We start from the raw sequence: 11990 nt of genomic DNA, 5'->3' as shown, positions 1-11990 counted from the left end.
TAAACTTTTGTTTGGGGAGACAATATTGACACTATGGTGTGATTTATGGTAGGATTAATTTAATATTGGTGATTTTGTTGATTCTTGCTTGTTAAAGAACCTTATGTGTGAATGATAACTAATTTTCTGTTAATAGGAAGATAATTAAGCTGCGCGAACATCTCTTAATTGCTACCTCATATAATTTATGTGACCACTTTATTATATGACTAGGATTAGTGACTGTGAAACTAGAATTAATAGAAAAATAGGTAAATTCATGGGTGAGCTTGTGTGATGACCATCAACAAGAGGTTAACTAAAGGACCAAATTAGTTAGCTATTACAAGTCTAAATTAACCCGAATAAATAATCTAGTGAATTAAATTAAATTAGACAACTGGCCACTGTTTGAGTTGGTTTGTTCTCTAAGGATTAGTGCAGCGAACGTGAATCTAATCACTTGAATCGGTAGCCAATGGAAGAATTAATACATTGCACTATTACCATAATATCAACCATAGAATCAATTGAGTTGAACTAAATAGAAGTTCCATTCGTCATTGAATTTAGTTGAATCTTTGCTTTTCTAGTTTTTAGTCTAAGTAATAGTAGTAAGTTTCTAGTATTGTAAAACTAGAGAAAACCCCTTTTATTATTTAAGTTTAGATAAAATTAGTTTTTAGTTTTAATTTACCGTTCCTTGTGTTCGATACCCTACTTGCTTAGCTTCACCACAATTGATAGGTCCACTGCCTTTGTGTGTTTATTTTATAATTAAAAGTAGGTTTAAAACTAGTTCATTTCACACACATCAAGTTTTTGGCGCCGTTGCCAGGGAAAGATTCTAAATTAACATTAATATCTATTTTTATCGATCCTTTGTGTGAGATTTATCTTACACAAAGTTAATTTTTAGGTAATTTAGTAAGTAAGTTAGGTTTTAATATTTATTGGTTTTCATTTTAAATCTGTCAAACTTCTCTGTTTTTGCCTTGAGCTCGCCGAGTGCACTCAAAGCAACTCGGCGAGTCCATCGCTGTTCACAGTTTTAGTTTTTATTTTATTTTTGTTCTTTTTATGCGTTTTTTCTCTTGTTTTATTTGCAGTTGTTTCATGACCTGAGGATCTGAGAAACCTTTAGTCCCTCCACTAGAAGACCCGGAGTCTGCCCTAAGGAAGAGCAAAGGAAAATCCGTTGGAGAATCCGTTTCTTCAAAGAACTCGCCACTAAAGAATCTAAAGTCTGTTTTCAGCAAGAAGAAAAGCAGCAAATCAGGAGCTTCCAGCGCCTCTATAGCAATAGAAGATCCGATCAAAGAGGACACCGAGTACGAAACCGAAGGAGAAGAAGACCCCACTTTCGGGCACGAATCCGACTTTGACGACGAATTAGCCATTATCATGGCTAACATCGATGAAGTCCCCATGGGGGAGTGGAAGAAAAGGATGCGTGACGATATCGGCCCGAGACTTGTGCAACCCGCAATTCCCGCTACTGCTACTTTCGAGCTAAAGGGCTACATACTCGCTCAACTAAAAGAGATTCCCTTTTATGGAAAAGACCACGAAGATGCTTACAGGCACTTGGATGAAGTCAATGATGTAGCTGATTACTTTAATGTTCCAAATGTGCCTCACGAGACCCAGCTACTTCGCATGCTTCCAGTTACATTGAAGGGTGCTGCAAAAGATTGGCTCAAGTCACTCCCTCGCGGGTCGGTCACCACATGGGCTAAGATGAAAGAAGAATTTATTAACCACTTTTGCCCACCTTCTAAAATAGCCAAATTGAAGAAGGCCATTGCTAACTTTGAACAACAAGCTGGGGAGTCACTATATGAAGCTTGGGAGAGGTACAAGAGCCTGCTAAGGAATTGGCCACACCATGACCTTAATAGTCAACAAGAAGTCTCCATCTTCTATGACGGAGTCAATGTCACAACAAGGCAGTTACTTGACTCGCAAGGCCTGCTCACAAAGAAGGCACCCTCGGTGATCAAAGAATTAATTGAAGAGTTCTCTAAGCATTCTAGAGAATACCACAACCCACGAAATGAAGTAAGTAGCGGGTAGTGAACACGGTCAACGATGGCATGGCGACGATGATGGCTAAACTAGACAGTTTAGATAGAAGAATGACGAAGATGGATCAAACAATCCATGCTATCCGGGTGGGATGTGAAAATTGTAGGGGACCTCACTTAACTAAAGAGTGTGACTTGGATGAGAATGGAAACAAAAAAACGCAAGTTTTCTATTCAAGTGGCGACAGATACGATGAGAATTGGCGGAAACCCAAGAAGGAATGGCTCCCGTATGAAGAATACAAAAAGGCAAAGGAAGAGAAATACAAGCAAAAAGAGAGGGGTTTCTATCAAAAGGAAGAACTGGTTATGGAAAAAAGAGTCGATTTAGAAGAAATGTTCACAAGATTTATAGCTGCGTCCGAGAAGAGGCACAATGATCATGATGCTGAAATACAAGAGACCAGGACTATACTCAGGAATCAGCAAGCATCTATACTCAACATTGAGAAACAGCTTGAGCAACTAGCACATCAAGTGAACGAGAGAAGACCGGGTGAACTTTCAAGTAAAACCGAGAATAATCCGAGAATGGAGAATGCGAATTCTATAAGATCTAGTTATGGGGAAATTTTCACTCCTCTAACCCCTGCACAGAAGGTCTCAACTAAGGTGCAAGCAGAAAAGACAGAAGAGTCAGCTAAACCCAACCCGACTCGCCGAGTCCCTCTAATGGACTCGACGAGTCCATGCCCTGATGACAGATCTACTGTTTCCTTAAAGCCTTACATGCCTCCTTTTCCATTTCCAATTCGAGCCATACCTGATGAAAAGGTCAAAGCATACAGAGCTTTCATGGAACATGTTAAAGCCCTTCAAGTCAACATTCCATTTGTTGAAACGATGCTTCAAACACCCAAATACTTAAATTTGCTTAAGGGTCTCTTTGCTGCTAGAAAAGATATGGCAGAAGTCGCAGAATTAGTATTAAATGAACTACCAGAAAAGAAGGGCGATTCGGGAAGCATCTCGATTCCTTGCCAATTTGGAAATATACTTGCTACTCAAGCATTGACCGATTCAAGTGCAAGTATTAACTTAATGCCTTTTTCTTTCTTCAAGAAGCTGAATTTACCGGAGCCGAGGTTTATTAATATGAAGATCCATTTGGCGAACAAGACAATCATTCGTCCAAGAGGTGTTTGTGAAGATCTTCTCATAAAAGTGGACAAATTTGTATTCCCCGTGGACTTTGTAGTGCTTGACATGGAAGAAGACCTCGAAATTCCAATTATTTTGGGGAGACCATTTTTGAATACCGCATGCGCATTGATAGATGTATGCGAGTCCACACTAACATTGAGGGTAGGAGATGAGTCAGCCGTGTTTAAAGCTATACCAGAGATTAAGCAAGAAGAAACAAGAAAAGAAGAAGTTTCCTTCATTGAGATGAAATACTCCAAAAAGAACTTTCACTCTTACAAGAAGAAGATCCAAGTAAATTTCTACTATCTTCTGGAGGAAACGATGATGTTGAAAAAGACCTAGAGGAGATAGAGAAGCTGCTGAAAGGAACTGATTCAGAAAACACAATGAAATGTGAGGAATTCGCACCAACTCACCGAGTCGAGTCGACAGACTCGACGAGTCCAGTCGAAGATTTCAGCAATTTGGATTATCTTGACCTTCTTGTCACTAGTCCCTTGCCTGATTTGGACATGAAAATTTTTCCTAATTCTTTAGAAGATCGAGCAGCAGAAGGCGGAATTGTTAAAGCGTATGGTGACTTCCAACACGTTCAAGTAGCTTGCATCGATACAATGATGCAAGAAGATGAAGACATTCGACTCGACAAGGAGGCAAGTTTTGGAGAAGAGGAGAATGCAACGGTTAGGAGAGATGATGTTGATAACCCATTCATTGAGTCACATATAACCAAACCTCGAGCCCGAGTTTTTACCAATTATGAAGTAATTAAGTTTAAAGAAGGAGAAGTACAAAATAGGGTTCAAGAGAATGGGGTGAAGAAGAAGAAGGTGGGGAAAAAGAACATGCATGCAATTGAAGAAGATGCCACAAGGAAAAAGAGAGAAAAATTGAGACGGGCAAACAAGAGGAAGATACATGCCTATAAGACGAAGTATAAACCGCAAAAGATCAGGCCTGCATTCCCGATGCAGGAAAATGAAGAAACGTAGATGGGAAGGAGTCCAGCTAACGAATCCTTAAAAAGAAGCGCTTGACGGGAGGTAACCCGTTATGAGAGTTTGCTTTCTTTTATCTTTCTCGTTTTAGTTTTTGTTTGATTTTCGTTTTTAGGATTTTCTTTTTCTGTTTTCATCTTCTAAACCATCAAACATGACTGCTTGAGAGTACGCATGGTCTGAGTGTGGGGTGGGTTGAATATTTTTTTTAATGAATACATGACAAAATGATATAATTTTTGAAATGTTTGCAAGTGACTCGCCGAGTCTGACCCTGACTCGATGAGTCTATTCAGAATCCAGATGAGTTTCAATTCGCGACTATACTCGTCGAGTCTGAACCTGACTCGACGAGTCGATTTTATTTATAGAAAAAATTAATAATTATATTTTTACATCTGGTAAAACTAGGGTTTTTACCCTAATGTGCTCATATTCCATTCATACTCGTCGTGCGCCCACTGTTATTCTCTCTCAATCACTCATCAAGTTCTTCACTTTTTCTTCAAAATTCTTGAATTCCATCAACCAAGGTACTTAATTTCTTCAATAATTCTGTTAAAGTCATGATTTTTAGAAGTTATAAAGTATCAATTTTATAGAACACCCATTTTAGAAGTTTAGTGAATTTTGAGGGTTTTTGATTTTGGATTAATTGTGGTAATTTGGATGGATATTCTTGCTCTAATACACCTTATGGACATCCCTGGACAAACCCTTGGAAAAATTTTGAGTTTTTATGGGTGAATTGGAACTAACCCGTTGACTGACTCGTACAGTTCATCAGACTCGCCGAGTCGTTCATGGACTCGACGAGTCCAGTTGGGAGCCCATAAAGATTTTGTTTTAATGTGTTTATGTTTCTTTTGGATTGTTTGTTAATTGTTTTACAGGAACCATGTTTTCAAGAGGACAAAGCTCTCGAGGAAGTCAAGGAGATTTTCCTTGGTTGCATTTTCCATAAATCAACTCAAATTCAACAAGAACCAAGTGGAAGAAGAAGCTTACGGAGCTCCAGAAAAAGGAGATATGTGCTCCCAATACAATTGATTGGGAATGGTTGGGGAGAGTTTGTTATGAAGAAGAGTTGGCCCCTTATATAGTCAAGACATTTGTGCACAATGGAGTATCCATTACATGTGATGGATGGAGTCGTGTCTTCCGTATTCAAGAGTCGATTTATCATGAGCTGTGCCTGGAGTTCTTTTCCACAATACACTTCCAGGATGTGGATGATTATTATAACCCTGGAAGTATTACTTTTTGTCTTAGGGGTGAGCTTCGTTATTGTTCTATGGTCGAACTAGCTTGGAGATTGGGGATATATGACTACCAAGTGGTCAACACAGATGCATTTCGTACATTTTTGGAGCCTTGCCATAAAGCATTTCCGGATGGGATCACAAGTTCAAGTGGGTGGAAAACCATTGCTAATAAAGTTTACATTCCGAAGTCGGCTCAATAAGGGAGCATACGATCACCTACACACCGCCTTATTCACCAGCCGATTTCAAACACCATTAACCAAAGGAAAGATGATGACAAGGTTTCTAACCTTGACGTTTTATTTCTTTGGAGCATCATTACACCCAATACTTTTTGCAACATTCCATGGTGCATCGCTTCATACTTGGCGGAGGGAGCGGTCAAGGACCGTAAAACTTCAAAAATTAATGGTGGCATGTTCGTGACACATTTAGCCCATTCTTACGGGTTAATGGCTAGTGGTGCTTGGAACTTGCTGACGGAGATCCCGAAATATCCCTTTAATCCTATTTTGTTTTGCAGGGCACGCATTATTGAAGATTATGGAGGAGGTCATTATGCTATCCCACATGACGATCCGGTAATTGGGCCCGAGGCACCGGGACGGAGGGTTCGATCGAGACGTGAGCGGGAAGTGGAGGAGGAACCGCCGGTGATTCCGGTGGGCAATGACGAAGTACCAATGGATTGGTACAATGTCGAGATGAGGAGGCTCCAAGACCAAATGGCGAGGGGTATTAATTTTAGCAAGGAATCCCACGTGCGACTTTTTGACCATTTTCATATTCCATACATTGATGGGGGTAAGTTCCCCTACATTCCTTCTTGGGATGAGATCATTAACGCAAGGCGGAGTGGAGCTAGTGGGAGCGGGGCTGTGCATGGCCATGATGAGGAAGAAGATGATGATTAGTTTCTTTTATGTCTTATTGAAAAATTTTTATTTGTTTTTTTATTTTGTTTGGTGTGTTTTAAATTATTAATTAGGACTTAAACTCTTATGTGCTTGATGTTCTGTTTGCCTTGGTTTATTTTAGAATTTGGTTTAGGAAATGCTTGCATAAGGAGTCTAATGGAAACGAGTCAAGAAAGGTCGACGTATTGAGTCTAAGTGTCAAGTCCGGTCCGAAAGGGTTTATGAGTGAACGTTTACTGAAGCTATGGGAAGTTTTGAAGTCCACTAGAAGCTGGATTCAGGAGAGAGTTAATTATTTTTCACCCAGCGATGACTCGCCGAGTGCAGTTAACCTACTCGACGAGTCGCAATACATTTTCACGATTTCAATAATTTTGCGCTATTACTCGACGAGTCGTTTATATGACTCGCTGGGTCCTTCATTTATCTACCACAAGGCCTGTTGATTTGATGCTGATAGCTACACCACTTGACTACTTATTCTTTGCAATCAATTCCTGAAGATTTTACAGTATTTTTCCTGCACATTTGGAGCTACCCACATGCGATTTGATGCCCAAGACATGGATGAGCTGTTCACATGTCTAAATTCGATTGAAGTAAGAGCTTAATAGAAGATGATCAGCCTATCAACTTCTATCCCAGGGGAGTTTGTTCCAATTCCCTCTATATTTGTTTTGTTTTTCTTTTCATGCAATATATGCAACAAGGACATTGCATAAATTAAGTGTGGGGTAGGGGGTTTGTAAATTAGTTAAAATTTTAGTCAAATTTCGAAAATCTTGAAATTTTAGTTAATTTGAAATTTTGCATACCAAAAATGTTGCTTAGGACTTAATTTAGAAAATTTTGGTAAAAAGTAATTAGGGTTCATGTTAGAATTATGTTGATGATTGCATGAAAACTCAAATGTTTAGTTGGGCCTATATACGTTCTAGTGCATTTGTGGGTTCCTTATTTGTAACGCCCGCCGATCCGGGCTAGTCAAATTAGAGGCAATAAATGTCGAAAACGACTTTTCGACAGAAGCTTATAAATAATTTGAACCAATTTTTAGTATATGTCACTAGGTTTCCGTACATATAAAGAACGCCGAAATCCAAGTTATAACGAAGAAGTTATGACCCGTCGAAGTTTCGCGACGGAACCGGCTCGATACCAGGAGGCGTAAATAGTGAATTTACGATAGAGCAAGATTCAGCCTTGGCGCTCTAAATGAAAGTCGTAGAATATGTTAAACTAAGAACTTTAATAAAAAGAATGCCCAAATCTGACTTCGTATGAAGAAGTTATGATTTTTCGAAGTTTCGGATTAGCAGTGTACAGCCCGAAATTCGAATATTAGATCGAGCGATATTTAGCTGACACGACCTGAACAAGAATCGAATATCTCGTTAAGAGTAGCATAAAGAGAAAAAGATGGGCGAAAACGGACGTCGGATGAAGAAGTTATGAGGATTTAACGGACCAATCCTGTCCTGGCCTGTTAAAAATATAACTTTAAAAATAAAGTCAAAATTAGCCAACAGAGTCTAAACGAAAGTTGTGGAGTACGTCTCCACCTACGTGTGGATATAAAGAACGTCAAAAACGGAGTTCGTATGAACGAGTTACAAATTATAATAGCATATTTACGTATTAAAATAAAGTATAAATCATATATACGTACACACATATATACATATGTATATATCATTAGAAAGGTATCGACGATGCGGTCATTATAAGACTAATGTTGAGTTCTTTCGACATTAGTTTAGTGCAAATATTGTTAAATATATTTAAAATAGTATTATAAAGGGGTGTTTAGTTGTTTATATAACTATAAGGTCATTAAGTAATTATGGAGGGTAGTTTTTGTAAATTAAATTACTATAAATAAGAGGCTTGGGCTCTCATATTTCTTGCACCATTCTCTTGATTCAAGAGTCTTTCTCTCCTTATCCCCCGAGCATTTCGGTCCCTCGTGATTCGACTTCTCTTTCTGTAGTTTTAGTATAGTAAGGTGAGCGCTGAAGCGCTGCACGAATCTTTCTTAGAAAGATTCAGCGACGAAGTTCTGCCCCTACAGAGCCGTACTCTTAGCTAAAATTCCCTTGTAAGTAAGTTATGTTTACCCTACTTTAAATATAGTTTATATTTAAAATTAGTATTGTTATTATAAATTTATAATAAATATTTGAGCTATTATTATGACTTATATAAGTGTCGTTATAATATCTTTTTAACTACTCGCGGTACGGGGAATCTGGTTTAAAGGGCCGCATAGGGTTGTTGGATTTCAGAAGTGCTATATGCCAAAATGGTCCTGCCCTCCGGTGTTTTATGTCTGGCCCCTGTCTGTACATAGTGGTTGGAAAGTATTGTTTAAACGCTTATATAATAATAATAATAAGACTAATAATTAGTCACGGTAAATATTAGACTAAAATCTAGTGGTAATAATACTAGGTTTCGTCGAAGGAAATTATTTTAAAGTAAACGAAGCGCTGTCCGAGTACCGAGTCACCACCTTCTTAGGTGAGTGCATAGTCCCTTTCATATTACGCATAGATATGAAGTATTTTAATATAAATTACGTGTTGTGTGTGCATATTGTCTGAATATTTGCTGTCTATGCTGGGTGAAAGATTTTTATACATGTTTTAAATGATTTAAACTGTATATGTATTTTATATCTACAAAATGTGTTAGGTAAAACATGGGTAGATGAAATAGTTGTTTTGTGATAACACGATGGGATACATCAATGTTGTCAGTGATCTAGTTATCTAGTGGAGTATAGATGATGACCATGGGCGATACTAGACGGTCTGGTGGAACGCTAGTAAGCTCGTAACCTGTATGTGTTTTTGAACTAGGTGCTCATTAGGTATTTTGAACTGGGTGTGTTCACTATGTATCTTTGAACTGAGTGTGTTCACTAGGTATTTTGAACTAAGTGTGTTCACTAGTTACTTTTGAACTAAGTGTTTACCAGATGTTTTGGACTACGTGTTCACCAGTTGTAATCTATAAGCTTTGGTAACGATGGATTTCGTGCCGATTCCTTAGGATAATCCTTAGGAATGAATGAACGAGAAATAGCTGATTCTTAGGGTATATCCCTAAGAGTAAAGAAGATAATGGGGATGCGTAATTAGGTTTAATTGCTTGATTGTTTAAACATAATAATTATATTATTGTGGGTTGAAAACCCTATGTACTCACCAGGTTTCCCAACCTGACCCACTCAGTTTATTTATATCACAGGTGTTGATATGAAGTCACATTACACTGAGAGATTAAAGAGATGTAGATCACTAGTGTAAATAAATGTAAGTTCTGTTTATGCTTATGTTTCTGTATTGACAATGACATCCCAAATGTTTTAAAATGAATAAAATACGTTTCTTCGAAAATGTTTTAATAACGTATTTATCGTGTTTTTCTGGGAACAAATTCCGCAACATTTTTATGAAAAGAAGTACTCTGACTTTTATAAAGCATAAACAAAATCGGTCTTTTCTGGCCATGAAAATGGGGATGTCACATTATTCCAGTGAAATCATGGGACAAAAACACGACCTCGCTTAGCCCGAAGGATGCAATATGTTTAGCATCATGTACCAAAAATGTATCCAGGAAAATTATTATTTTAGCCAATAAAGGTTGAAGTTGAGTGCCCCTGCTTAAGCATGTAGGGTTTTGAGTGAGAAAAAGTGAGGTACATGTAAAAAAAGAGAGAATTACAAGAAAAGTTGTAAGAATTTTGGAGCAACTAAAGTGAATATCAAAAGATCAAAATTCCAAGAGTTCAAAAATTGAAGATACCGAAGATCAAATCAAACAAGGTGGTGAATTCAAAGAAATCAAGATCAAATTATCAAGGAAGTGAAGAATTCAAAAGAGCTCCATAGTGGTATCATAAATTGTAATTCTAGATTATGTATGCTTGGGTTGCTCAACCAAAAATACCTTGAGGATAGGAGGTTTTCTGCGGATGGAATCGGAGGGATGCATAAAATGAGAATTGTTCGGGATAAGTGGGTGAATGTTTATGAGGATTGTAAGTATTTGGAATATTGGGTGGTTTTAGGAAAATTTTAGACACAAATGCATGCGTTGCGGTCTTGGCATAATGGCTGGGTTGGATTGGAGTTGTCCTATGTGATTCTAATGTGCTTAAATTCAGTTTTGCTTGGGGGCAAGCAAAAGTCAAGTGTGGGGTATTTTGATAGTTGCATATTTAGCCTTATATTAAGTATAGATTTTTATCATTTTGAGCTAATTTAGTTGCATATCATGGACAAAAGATACTTAAAAGTGTTTGAATTGTGTTTTCAGTCCAAAAGCGAAGCTCGGGAGTAAAAGGAAGCAGGAGAAGCGGTTGGGAGCTTGGGAGTTGAACAAAGAAGAAAAATGCTAAAAATACAAGGTACTCGGCGAGTAGGGTCGACTACTCGGCGAGTCTCATCGAAGATTTGAGAAGATAAAGACTCCGTGACTTATCGTGTACGAGAATTAAGGGATGGACTCGACGAGTCGGTCATGGACTCGGCGAGTCGGTTCGAATCTATAAAAACAGTTGTCCAAATCGACACAAGGTATTCTGGAACCCTTGGGGAGGAGCAAGCTGCGAATCAGAGTCAGGAGAGATCTGGAGAACGAAGATACAACCATAAAACCAATTCCGAAGGAGATTTGAGGAAAATTTACATCATTCTTACTTTAATCTATTGCTCTTCATCATGTTTAGACTTTTAGATTTCGTTTTTGTGCAGTTAATTACCTCAATCATGAGCTAAAACCTTTAAACTTCTGTTCGGGGAGACAATATTGATACTATGGTGTGATTTATGGTAGGATTAATTTAATATTGGTGATTTTGTTGATTCTAGCTTGTTAAAGAACCTTATGTGTGAATGATAACTAATTTTCTGTTAATAGGAAGATAATTAAGCTGCATGAACATCTCTTAATTGCTACCTCATATAATTTATGTGACCACTTTATTATATGACTAGGATTAGCGACTGTGAAACTAGAATTAATAGAAAAATATGTAAATTCATGTGTGAGCTTGTGTGATGACCATCAACAAGAGGTTAACTAAAGGACCAAATTAGTTAGCTATTACAAATCTAAATTAACCCGAATAAATAATCTAGTGAATTAAATTAAATTAGACAACTGGCCACTGTTTGATTTAGTTTGTTCTCTAAGGATTAGTGTAGTGAACGTGAATCTAATCACTTGAATCGGTAGCCAATGGAAGAATTAATACATTGCACTATTACCATAATATCAACCATAGGATCAATTGAGTTGAACTAAATAGAAGTTCCCTTCGTCATTGAATTTAGTTGAATCTTTGCTTTTCTAGTTTTTAGTCTAAGTAATAGTAGTAAGTTTCTAGTCTTGAAAAACTAGAGAAAACCCCTTTTATTATTTAAGTTTAGATAAAATTAGTTTTTAGTTTTAATTTACCGTTCCCTGTGTTCGATACCCTACTTGCTTATCTTTACCACAATTGATAGGTCCACTGCCTTTGTCTGTTTATTTTATAATTAAAATTAGGTTTAAAACTAGTTCGTTTCGCACACATCAGTCGTTCTT

The 11990-nt window shown here is 37.6% G+C and overlaps 1 non-coding gene across 1 annotated transcript; it reads right to left on the bottom strand.

Annotated features, from left to right (window-relative positions):
• Nucleotides 1–1767: 1767 nt before the first annotated feature.
• On the bottom strand, nt 1768–1874 carry LOC111883980 (small nucleolar RNA R71). Its single transcript, XR_002847569.1, has one exon. It is a non-coding gene; the product is annotated as a small nucleolar RNA R71 (small nucleolar RNA).
• Between the last annotated feature and the right edge of the window lie 10116 nt (nt 1875–11990).

The sequence above is a fragment of the Lactuca sativa genome, chromosome 9 (genome assembly GCF_002870075.4).
Source record: "Lactuca sativa cultivar Salinas chromosome 9, Lsat_Salinas_v11, whole genome shotgun sequence".
Classification (NCBI taxonomy): Eukaryota; Viridiplantae; Streptophyta; class Magnoliopsida; order Asterales; family Asteraceae; genus Lactuca; species Lactuca sativa.
Note: the sequence above shows the minus strand (reverse complement) of the source record. Positions and strands in the feature narration are given on the sequence as shown.